Consider the following 12,255-nt stretch of genomic DNA (forward strand, 5'->3'; position numbering starts at 1 on the left):
CTAAATTAAGATTGGAGATCATCTGTGCAATCTCACACTTGTGCTTTGCAAGGGACCAGACATTTGCGATGCCGCAGTGAATGTCTAAAAACGCTGAGTGTTTAGATATGTGGTGGCTCAGGGGGGAGAGGGGGAGAGAAATACTCTAATCCTCTGTGATTGCGGGAGTGGAAAACCACAAGCACAGTCTGCCTTCTCTCCACAAGCGGTCAGAATACAACAGCTATCCTTGGTTTTATTGAAAATTACCAGCTCGTTGGTGGTATACTAGAATTCCTGGGAGTTCAAAGGACCAGGGGTTATGGCCCTGGGCCATAACCCCTATATTGTCAGATCTGACTTTTGCAAGGACACAATGGATCGGCGATGGAAACATTGGCAACTCATTGATCCCTTGAAGGCTGCTGGTGCGCACGTGTATCTCCAGGAGCCTGGACGCTTAAAAATAATAAAGAATGGCTATACTAAGTTAGCATTCATGGAGCAGGAGGCTCAGGAAGTTTTGAAGATTTGGCGACAGGAGCCCGAGAAATAATTAGCAGTGGAAGCTGTAATGTCTATGGGTAGCTTCCTCATGCTTCCGTGTACTTTCTTTTTTGGTCCTTCTGGTGTTGTCCTCGCTAAATCGCTGATTTTTCTTTTTTCTTTTCTATATGCCTTTGAAATTTCTTTTTCTAATGAGGGGCACTCTGCATCTGATCTTCCTTAACTCCTGTCATGTCGACAGTTATAAGGGGGTTGATTCCTTTCTTGAGACACGGGGTGGGTGAGAGGTGGGGGTGGGGGTGGTGGTGGGTTTGGATTGCTGCAGGGTAAAAGCAGAGGAGCTAAACATGATTTTTTTTTACTTGCGGGAGTAGCTTTTGGAGGCGCTTTTGGAAGATTTGCTTTAAATGACTTATTTGTTGTCATGTTATGGCAGTGATTACGTTTTTATGTTGGAATGTATCTGAGTTAAATGCCACTCATCAATTTCAACTTGTACGTGAAGAGCTAAAGATGTATCACCCACATTTAGTCTTTTTAATGGAAACTCTTATAGCGTACAAGGATCGAAGATTGCTTAATCAACTTGGCTACAATCTTATTGTCTACTCTTCTCAAACAGTTTCAATAAGGGGTGTGGCTATAATAGCTAGTAAATATTCAGATTATAAAACTTATCCGATTAAGGCTGATGCTAGGGGGAGGTGGGCTATTGTTTAACTGGTGGTCCGTGGCATTGAATATGCTTTAGCTGTGATTTATGGACGTGATGCAGAAGACCTGGCAGTTTTTAACACGCTTATGCTAACTCTACTCGAATTCCAGGGAACTTTAATAGTTATGGGTGATTTTAACAGTGTGAGGAATCAAACTTTAGATTCAATCTCTCGGCGCCCGAGCACAAGGATACCGAAAGTACAGACTTTAATTTTGGAACTTGCTTGTTTGCATGACATACAAGATGTTTGGTGGGCTTTGTTTCCAGATGCTCTGACATTTACATTTTATTCTTGTCCACGCATATAATATTCAAGGCTGGAAATGGCTTGGGTCAGTAACACATTCCTGAGCACAGTTAAGATGGAGGTTTGTCCTAAGATCACCTCAGACCACAATCCAATTTTATAAATAATTTAGCCAACACCCTTTGCTAAGATAGGACGGCCTTTCTCTTTTCACGTTACTTGCTATTTGACGATGAGTATACTTTGCATATGGGGAAACTCTTGGCCGGATTTCTGCATTTCAATACTGACACTGCGTCTCCCCATATGATATGGGATTCCATGAAGGCATACATAAGAGGTATCACTCAGCAATTCATATTGTCCTAAAATAAAACTAAGGAGACTTTGATCAAAGCGGCCCTTAGGAATTTAACTAGTTTAGAGCCCTCTCATGCACAATCTGTCAGGAGACAGGATGAAGATTAATCACAAATCTAGCTTAAACTAATAGAAGCGAAGGAAGCAACATCAGGGATTATTAAGGAAAGAGTGGCAGTTGCTTATAATAAATTTGGCTCTGGACAGTACGAATATAGTGCTTAAGTGGGCAGAGTACCAGCGTATAAAATTGCTGATAAAAGGTCTAAAAGTAAGATTGCTGAAATCAAAGGAACGGATAACGTCTTACACACCGAAGCTCTGGCGATTTTGGAGCAATTTGCGCTCTTATGAAGATCTTTATTCCTCTTCAAACCCAGTAGAACTAGAGGAGGTTTCTCAATACTTAGGTAGCGCTCGAATATCATCATTAACAGCTCAGGATGCTGCCCAATTAGAACGTGAGGATCTTTGGTCAGCTTTAGCATCTATTCCCTTGGGTAAAGCTGCTGGTGAAGATCAGATTCCGATTGAATTCTATAAAGTTTTTAAAAACAGCCTAACTCCACTGTTTATCAAAGTTATCCATGACATAAGGGGAACAAGGGGTGGTACCACCCTCCTGGGATAACACAAATATGGATTTTTCTCTAAAGAAGAAGAAGCCACCAACAGTTTGTAGATCGTACTGTCCGATTTCACTTATTATTGCTGATGCCAAATTGTTTGCAAAGATTTTGGCTAATCGCTTTTCTCCATAAATGGTGAAAATGGTTTCTGGGCAACAGCATGGTTTTATCAAAGCAAGAGATACGTCCGTCGACCACATTAATACTACTACTATCGCTGAGCAAATTAATTTTAAATTAGGTATGATACTTTTGGACGCGGAGAAAGTGTTTGAACGGGTGGCATGGGACTATCTTTGGCCTATGCTTTCTGCAGTGGGAGTTTCTGATCATTTTTTGCATATGGGTAAAGGTGCTGTATCGTTCAACTCAGGCTAAATTAAGTTATGAGGGTCTACAGTCCAGGGCTTTTTTGATTAATAGGGGTACACTACAGGGGTGCCCTTTGTCTCCCCTGTTGTTTGCTCTATGTCTTGAACCTTTTATTTGAGTACTTGTGATGAATCAAGGCATTCTACCACTTTCTTATGGACTTAAAAAACGAAAACTTAACGCCTATGCAGATATCACAATTTTCTCGACGGAACCAGCCCGTTCTTTCGAATTAATTACTCAAGAGGCTGATAGATTTGGTATCTTTTTTGGATACAAATTAAATACTGATAAGACTCAGATCTTACTGAACTTTAAGTCAGACACCTCCATAATGGGATATTGTCTGGTAGCCACATATCTTGGCGTTTGTATCACCCCTCAAATCCAAAATATCATTACATTTTAATTATGAAGCATTTTTGACTGAGACTGTAGTGCCATTGGACGATGTAATTTTTTTGACATGGCAATCCTTTCTAAGTTTCTTTATTTATTTAGGTCTATTCCTTTGATACTGTCGAATTTGTTATTTAAGAAACTAGATGGGATAGTAGGCAGCTTCATCTGGGGATATAGGCGCCCACGTCGGGCTATTATATTTTTAATATACCCCTTCATCCAAGGCGGCCTTGCACTTCTTGATTTTAAATTGTACTACTGGGCTTCCCTTAAGAGTAGAATTCGTAGCCTTCTTTTTAAGAAGGGCCTATACTTTAGTCATAAACTTTTGATGAACCAGGATAGCTGCAGAATTCTTTATCGAATACACAATCCCAACTACTTCAAGAGAGTACATTTTAAGACAATGAAGGGCTTAGCTACTGTTTGTTGGGAAATAGTAATTACGTATTCTCTTCCGACTTATTTCACCAAGTTTCTGCTGTGGGATAATCCATTCCTTCCAGACATATACCAGGATAGGCTTGCTAAACCGTGGGCTAGCCTTGGGGTAGATGAACTAGCAGACCTCTATGATGGTGATGGCTTTTCTACTTTCCAAGATTTGAAGGATTCTTTTTCCATACCACGCCAACACTATTATAAGCATTTTCAATTTAGCGATTATTTTGTGAGGTCACAAGGGCTCAAGTCGTTGAAACTCCATCAACTATTGCCTTTTTTTCATGAATCTCTTCAGTATAAACCAATCTCTGCTGCGTATCGACTATTTAGCCAGGTTAGATTGGATCCTCTTACTCTTTTAGCCAGGAAATGGAGTGCAACTCTTGCTGAGGAAATACCAGTTACAACTTTAGAGGCTGCACTTTCTACAGTAAAAGATGCAGTATGGTCTATTAATCTAAGACTCCAACAATTTAAAACTATTTGTATGTTGTACTACACACCTGATAAGATAGCTAGATGGTGACAAACAACAACTCAACACTTAAGTAATAGGACAAGCTGTCCTAAATGTGGGAAACATGGTGTTAATATTACCCATATATTTGCTACGTGCTCTAAGTTAGTAACCTTCTGGCGGGAAGTCATGTCTGTTTTAAGAAACCATCTTGGATCAGATGTGGCCCTCACCATCAGAGAGATAATGATGGGCTATAGGGTTAATTCTAAGTAGGCGAAGAGTGCACTAATAGCTATAGTAATAGTTACTGCTAGACTGGCTATAGCCTGTGTTTGGATTTCTCCAAAGCCGTGCAATGTAATGGAATGGTGGAGAATTTTGATTGAGATCTTTGAACGAGAAAAAACTCTGGCTAAGGCTAGAGGTCTTAAGGCACTACAGAAATGTAACGCTATCTGGCAAGGTATGAATCAGGATTGACTCACTAAATATTCCTTTACCTGTTTGTACTGTTTATTATCTATTGATTTTTTTCTTTTCCTTTTTTCTTCTTTTTTCATTATCCCCCTTGAAAATGAAATGTATACGAAAAAGAAAAAGTATGTAATAGGGTATTTCTTGTTTGTATTTCGGTGTTTGTCTCCTTTGCAAAATAAATAAATAAATAAATAAATAAATAAATAAATAAATAAAAAGGAGTACGAAAGACTCCTTCCACAGACAGAAACTATAAGGCATGAACTTGAAATGTTGGCTAGTTCGGGATAATCTGGCCAGAGAGCTATCTTGGTTGTTCTGCATCCAAAGATTATAACAACAGATGTCAGTCCCATGGGAGTTGTATCGGATAATCATTTAATTCAAGGTCTCAGGAGGAAAGGAATAGCTCTTTGAATGGGAAGGAGCTGGCAGCTATTTTCAGGGCTCTCCAGGTTTGTCTGCCTCTAGTTTACAACCAGGCAGTCAGAATATAGACAGACAATCAGGTGGCAAAGGAGTAAATACATCACCAAGAGGAACACAAGTTCAAGTCCTAGAAGCCCTAGCTTAAAAAATAGGATCATGGGTGGAGTCCAGTCCCCTCTGTTTGGAAATCATTCATCTTCTGGGGAGGGAGAATGGGCTTGAGGATCAGTTGAGCAGAGCTCTCCCTTCCACCATGTCAATGAGTATAACCCCAGTAGTTTTCCAACAGACTATCCAGAGGTTCGCGCATCTTTGGATAGACTTGTTTGCCACAGAAGTGAACTCAATGCTTCCCAGGTTCTGCTCCTTGGGTCCTTCCCAGAAGGCTTGGGCCCAAGATGTCATCATGATTCAGTAGCCATAGTGTCTGATTTATGTTTCCCTCCTGTTCCTTTAATTCCCAAAGTTTTCAAGAAGGTGATTCAGGAAAGGGCTCTGGTTATTTTAGTAGCCTCTCATTTGTCACAGAGACTGCGGTTTCTCTTCATCCTCAGATTGACAGTAGAAGACCCTTGGATACTTCCAACCTCTGCATCGCCATTAAGAGATACTCTTATGCCAGAATCATCCCTAGTGAGACTCAGACTAGTGGTTTGAAACTTAAGAGGTCAAGACTAACTAGCTTGGGATGTTCTAAGGACATAGCTCCTACAATTCAACAATCTAGGAAGGCCTTCCACCCTTAAAATTTGCTCCAGTAATTGGAAGAACTTTGAAGTCTGGTGTAGTTGAAGTTATTTATCTACTGCCTCGTGTTCCTCAAATCTTATTCTGGATTTTTTAAGAAATGGCTTTTTGATATGTTATGTTATGACTTATCATTTCCACCTTACGCAGTAAATGGGCACCTAGTAGGGCCTTCAGGTATTCCGATGTTTTGAAAGTAGAAAACCAAGCTGTCAGATTACTCAAGACGTTTTCTAATAAGAGGACTTTTATTCACTCTCCCATGCTGGAGTGGGATCATCTGTTAGTCCTTAAAGTTCTATAGGGTCGCCTTTTTGAACCTCTACAATCAGTACCTTTGAAATTTCTAACACTTAATGTTTTCTTCCTAGTTGCCATTACATCTGATAGAAATCTGAGAAGATAGGTGCTTTCTGATAGAAGACCCATTTCTTATGTTCATTCCAGATAAGGTAGTACTAAGAACTGATCCAACATTTCTCCCAAAATTGGCCTCATCTTTTCATTTAAAAGAAAAGATTGTTTTAACTTTTGTTTCTGCTGAGCCTTCTTCGGCTCAAGAAGCTTCTTTACATTTGTTAGACATCCGTAGAGCATAATCTAGCTATAAGGTTCGCTCTGCAGAGTTCAGAAAAGTTCAGTTCCAATTTATTACCTTTGGAATTTCCATCAAGGGGCTTCACCCAAATCCTTCTACTTTGAGTAGGTGGTTTAACACCTTGGCTGCTAGAGTCATTCTTCCCCTGTGCTGGGCCATAATGGAAATGGGTGGCTTGATGACGATCTCAGCTCGTCATGAGCACAGCTCCACTGTGCCTCATGACAAGCTGAGCTCGTCATGAGCACGGAGGGGGTTAAGCAGAAAGTATTGAACGCCTATGACTTATGAAATGAAATGAAACTTGTAAAGCGCGATTGCTGCCCTGGGGCGTCCAAGCGCTGACGGATCATTGTGGTCGCCCAGCAAAGTATGAAACTTGGAGAGGAGTTAATGGTGAGAATTAAAAAGAAAAGTCTTCAATTGCTTCCGAAAAGAGGACAAGTTGGGTTTAGACCTGAGGAGAAGGGGGAGCGTGTTCCACAGCTTGGCCGCATTGTAAGAGAACATCCTGCCACCAGCTCTTGCTCTTTTTATTCTAGGGACTGTGGCCAGGAAAGCCTGGCTAGAGCGAATATTTTTGCTGGGGTGGTACTGTGTTATCAGTTCGCGGCTAATTGCTGGTCCTGTGTGCACTTCGCCTTAAAGGCATTTCTTTGCCGTACCGGCAGCCAGTGCAGGCTGCTCAGCCCAGGTTTAGCTGACAGTCTACGGGGCACCTGGAGCAGTGTGCGAGCCGCGCAGTTTTGGACTATCTGCAACTTACGTAGTGTATAGTCAGGGGCACCGAGATACAGGACATTGCTAAAGTCCAGTCGGGACTGGATCAAGCCCTGGATGGCCACTTGCTTGGCTTCCATAGGTAGGAGTGGGAGGACTTTTTTCAGCATCCTAAGGAGGCCAAAGCAGGTTGCGGAGAGTTTAGTGGCCTAGGTGTTAAAGGACAGGTCTTTGTCCAGCCAGACCCCTAAGCTTTTTATGTTGTTCTTGGGTGCTGGGGGGGGTACCTAGGCATGAGGGCCAGCAGAAGTCAAAGTGTGTAGGGGTTGGGGGGCCCAGGAGCATCATCTCTGTTTTATCCCCGTTAAGTTTAAGGGAGGATGTCGTCATCCATCCTTTTACTTCCTCCAGGCATTTCATTAGCCCCGATGTCATTGATTGGCCATCCTACTGCGCCAGGGAGACCACTAGCTGCGTGTCGTCCGCATATGAAATGATTTTAATGCCATACGGATGGACAACCTCAGCCAGTGGTCTCATCTAGATGTTAAATAGTGCAGGGCTTAAGGAGGAGCCCTGTGGGACCCCACAGCTCAGTGGGGTCCCACAGGACCGTATCTCCCTCGAAGATCTGGAAAGACCTATTGCTCAGAAATGATTTGAGCCGAAGCAGTGCCTTGCTTGATATTCCAACATCCGAGAGGCGGCTCAGCAAGGTGTCGTGGCTGACTGTATCAAATGCTGCGCTCAGATCAAGGAGGACCACTGCCACTGATCCCCCTTGATCTAAAATCCTTCTGGTTTCCTCGGTGACTGCTAGCAGGGCGGTCTCCGTCCCGTGTCCTGGTCGGAAGCCCGTCTGGGTGGCATCCAACAGCTGATTGTTCTCGAGAAAGTCCATCAGATGGATATTGATGTGCTTTTCGAGAATTTTGCTCACCCATGGGAGCAGGGAGATCGGACGATAACTGCTAAAATCACCAGGATCTAGGTTTGGTTTTTTTGAGCAAAGCACGGACCATAGCCTGCTTCCAGGTGAGCGGGACGATACAAGAGGTGATGGAGGCGGTCAGGAGGATCATGATGGTAGGCAGAACGACCTGAATTAGCGACATCATTACCTCTGTTGGGGCTGGGTCACATGGTGACCCAGATTTTACTTGGCAGGCTAAAGAATCCAGAGACTCGTGATTTAGAAATGTAAAGTATTCCAGAATTGCCCGGGGTTGGGGTGAAACTTCCATTGGGTTCACCTGACCCTGAACCATGGAGACCGGTTCTATAGTGGGGAAGGAGGAGTATATTTGGTGAATTTTTTGATGGAAGAATTCGACCAGATCATTGCAGTGGGCTATGGTTTAACCGTAATACGTAACAGGGAGAGGAGGTTAGGTAAGGCTTTTCACTATCTGGAAGATTTCCTTTGGTTTAGATTTAGCTCGCATAATTTTTTCAGAAAAATAAACTGATTGGGCGGTTTTTACTTCATCCTTGTAGGCTCTGATTGCGTTTCTATATTGAGTCTTCTCATCCGAGGAGTAATCCAGACGCCACCGTCTTTCTAATTTCCTGCAGTGATGTTTCTTTTCCCTGAGGGTCTCAGAGAACTAGGGGGCAGTTTTTCGTGCCTGCCTCGTCGTGACTTTGCGAAGGGGGAGAGTGGCCTCAATAGACTTCGCAATCCAATCTTCATATTCTCGATTGGCTGCGCATGGGTCCTCGTTATGGGGGGGACGGGAGGCCACGAGGCTGTTAGACCAGGAGTCTACTGGGAGTCAGGCCCAGTTTCTGGAGTTCCTTACAGTGGGGGTGGGAAAAGGTGACTTGCGCGTGGTCCAGGTGATTTGAAAAAGCGAATGGTCAGTCCAAGGAAGACCGATTGGTCGCCCGACCCTAAGCTCTGTGCAGTTGCTAAACACTGGGTCCAAGAGGTGACCTTTGATATGGGTAGATGAATCGACCCGTTGATCCAGCTGCAGAGCCGCTAAATCATCTGCCAGTTCCGTGGCAGTGTGATCGAGGGTGACGTCAAAGTGAAAATTGAGGTTACCTAGTAGTGTATAGTTGGAAGCAGTTGAAACCCGTTCGGCCAAAATAGCTGGGAGGGATTTATGGAACTGCTTTGGAGGGACCGGCGGCCGGTATACAAGGGTGCCTGAGAAAGAGTTGTTAGGAGAGAATTCAGTACTAAATGCGAGACTCTCGCAATCTGGGATTGATTCAGAAATGGCTCTGCACCGATACAGCTCTTTATATATTATTGCCAGGCCTCCTCTTCTCCCTGCAACCCGGTCCTTCCGTATAATTTGGAAGCCCGGGGGTAGGGCAGTCACTATGACAGGATCGGAATCTGGCGTCAGCCAGGTTTCTGTTAAATAGACTACATCTGGCAAGCGCTCTTCCAACATAAGAGCGACTTCCGTACTGTGTTTTACTAGGGATCTACAGTTTAAGAGCAGTATGCTGTAGTCCTGAATCCCGTCATAAGGCTGATTAGTATTTAGGATCTGTTTGCACATTGGGCAGACCGTAGGCAGATCCATAACTGAAAATGAGTGCAGACAATCTTTTAAGCTGGTAGTCCGAATACTGAGGTGGGATTCCGCACTGTAATATCTTGTCTGTGCAGGTGGGGATGCAGGGGTTATGGCCCTAGGTCCCGACTGCTCAGAAAAGGGGGTGGTGATGAACAGAGTGTCTGAATTAAGCAGGCCACTCTTACCCAGTACAAAGATCAGGGCTTGATCCATCACCGTTTTTTCGCTCACTGCACCATCCCAGCTCAGAACCTGGCTATATGCAAATTAGTCTGTCCCTGGCCCAGTGCATCATGGGAACAGGGCAGACCAAACTACCAAGCCAATTCTTATACTGGGAAGGAAACAAGCTTCCGGGGACCGGTTTATGGCATTTCAGCCGTCTTCGGCCCGGCTTGCTTGAATCCTGATGGTGCAATGAGCAAGGGACTCACATCTGAGTATACCCTTCCACGCCTATGGTGGACAAAAACTATTCAGAAAAGGGGGTGGTGATGAACAGAGTGTCTGAATTAAGCAGACCACTCTTACCCAGTCCAAAGATCAGGGCTTGATCCATCACCGTTTTTTAGCTCACTGCACCATCCCAGCTCAGAACCTGGCTATATGGAAATTAGTCTGTCCCTGGCCCAGTGCATCATGGGAACAGGGCAGACCAAACTACCAAGCCAATTCTTATACTGGGAAGGAAACAAGCTTCCGGGGACCGGTTTCTGGCATTTCAGCCGTCTTCGGCCCGGCTTGCTTGAATCCATCCAATCCAACTAGCATCATTGTGGTAGGATCAAAAGGCATGTCTTTTATTTGATTCAGTAAGTCTCGTGTATCTTTTAGATATACCGGAGTCTTTTGGACCAGCGGTTGTAGAAATTGATCAGCGAACTTTGAAAGGGGTTCCTATACACAATCTATATCTATGATACAGAATTTGACCCACAAAAGAGAATTTTCATCTCAAAACATTTCTCTAAGCTTATAACCAAGACGAGAGGCTTCGGACCATGATCAGTCCTCTTTCTATGACCATCTCCTCCGCCGCAGTAACCTGCTTTCATTGCACAAAAAAGATAAGCTTACCCCACATGTTATCTTTTGAGTAATATTGGGGAGGCACTATACACGCTATCCTTATGAGCAATATGGGGGAGGCGTAACACAATTTCCTAACCTACTTATATATAGTTTGCCAATTTTTTGAAAAATGAATACAAGACTTGGATAATTATAAACAACTTGTGTACATGGCATATAATTCGTCCCACTATAGAATATATTCATCTAATTTGAAAACCATGACAAGAGGCCTCGGACTGCGCTCAGTCCTCTTTCTATGACTACCCCCTCCGCTGCAGAAAACCCCGTAGAAAGCATGGTTTCCGCATCCAGAGGGCAGAGTCAGCAGGGAGAGAAGTTTGTTTCCCGACTTGGGTGCAGATTAACTGTGCGGTAATGTAACCCGGTTCTTCCTTCTCTCTTTGAATCCAGCCTGGGACTAAATAGTCCATACCCTCTGAAGGGAATGACCGATACCGCTTTTTAGGTAAGAACCTTTTTACAAATCTACAAGTGCGGGACCATGAACACATCTGATTTGACTCGACTTATAATGCAGTGCTTGGTGATTTTCCTTAGGTTCACGGAGTATTCACCTACATTCTCAGGTAATTGATTGAGCTATATTTTTAAATTTAGAAAATAACTTCTCTGATATATTGAGGGCCTAATATGTTCGGATAACACTTTAACTTGCAACCTTGCTGAAAGGTGATAGAAGGACATTGTCGATATTAAATGCGTATGTGAGCACGAGTGATACTGCCGAATGATACTACTGATTAGCAATATGAGAGAATGTGCTATTGCGCTCACTTGCTCCCCTTTAACATCACAATCTAGGGCTGAGAGCATGATTGCCTTCAGATACTGTGAACTTGAAACCTTACACTTGCTATTTTGCAAACAAGGCGTAAACATCAGCCCTTGACTTAATTTCTTGACTCAATTCTTAATTAATCTACACATGATATCTAATTTCATGAAATGTTGCTCCCCTTTAATTCGCCACTAGCACCTTCTAGAGTATTATGTGAAAACACAATGTATGTAAACTGTATATACAACTCTATACCATGATGAATTTCTAGCCACCTCATAAATATTTTCTTTGTTCCAGGTGAATACAATCACAAACCACAGTGGGTAAGACTTTTGAACCCGCTCAATACTAACACAAATCGTGCAAGTATTTTTAATACTTTATGTTATATGTTGTCCTGACGAAAGCTCCATAGACCCTTCGGGCCAAGAGAGCTGAAACATGTCGACTTTTTTGTGAATTAAAGTGATATGCTTGAGACTCTATAACTCGGTCCACTGAGAATACCCATCTTACCTTTTAATTCGTTGTCCAACAACTAAATAAAGTACGGATGTTATCTGGAAACTATTTTTAATTTTGAGAAAAACCTGCCTGTGGGGTTACATTTGGAGATCTCTGGAGATTGCCACGTTACATCAGAGATTGCCTCAGGTGAGGCTGGCATGGTGCACGTTGTTGAACCCTATGATAAATGCCACAACGCTAGTGTGGGGTGGAGAACAGAGATAAACCGCTTTTGGAAGACACAGC

The sequence above is a fragment of the Lissotriton vulgaris genome, chromosome 7 (assembly GCF_964263255.1).
Source record: "Lissotriton vulgaris chromosome 7, aLisVul1.2, whole genome shotgun sequence".
NCBI lineage: Eukaryota > Metazoa > Chordata > Amphibia > Caudata > Salamandridae > Lissotriton > Lissotriton vulgaris.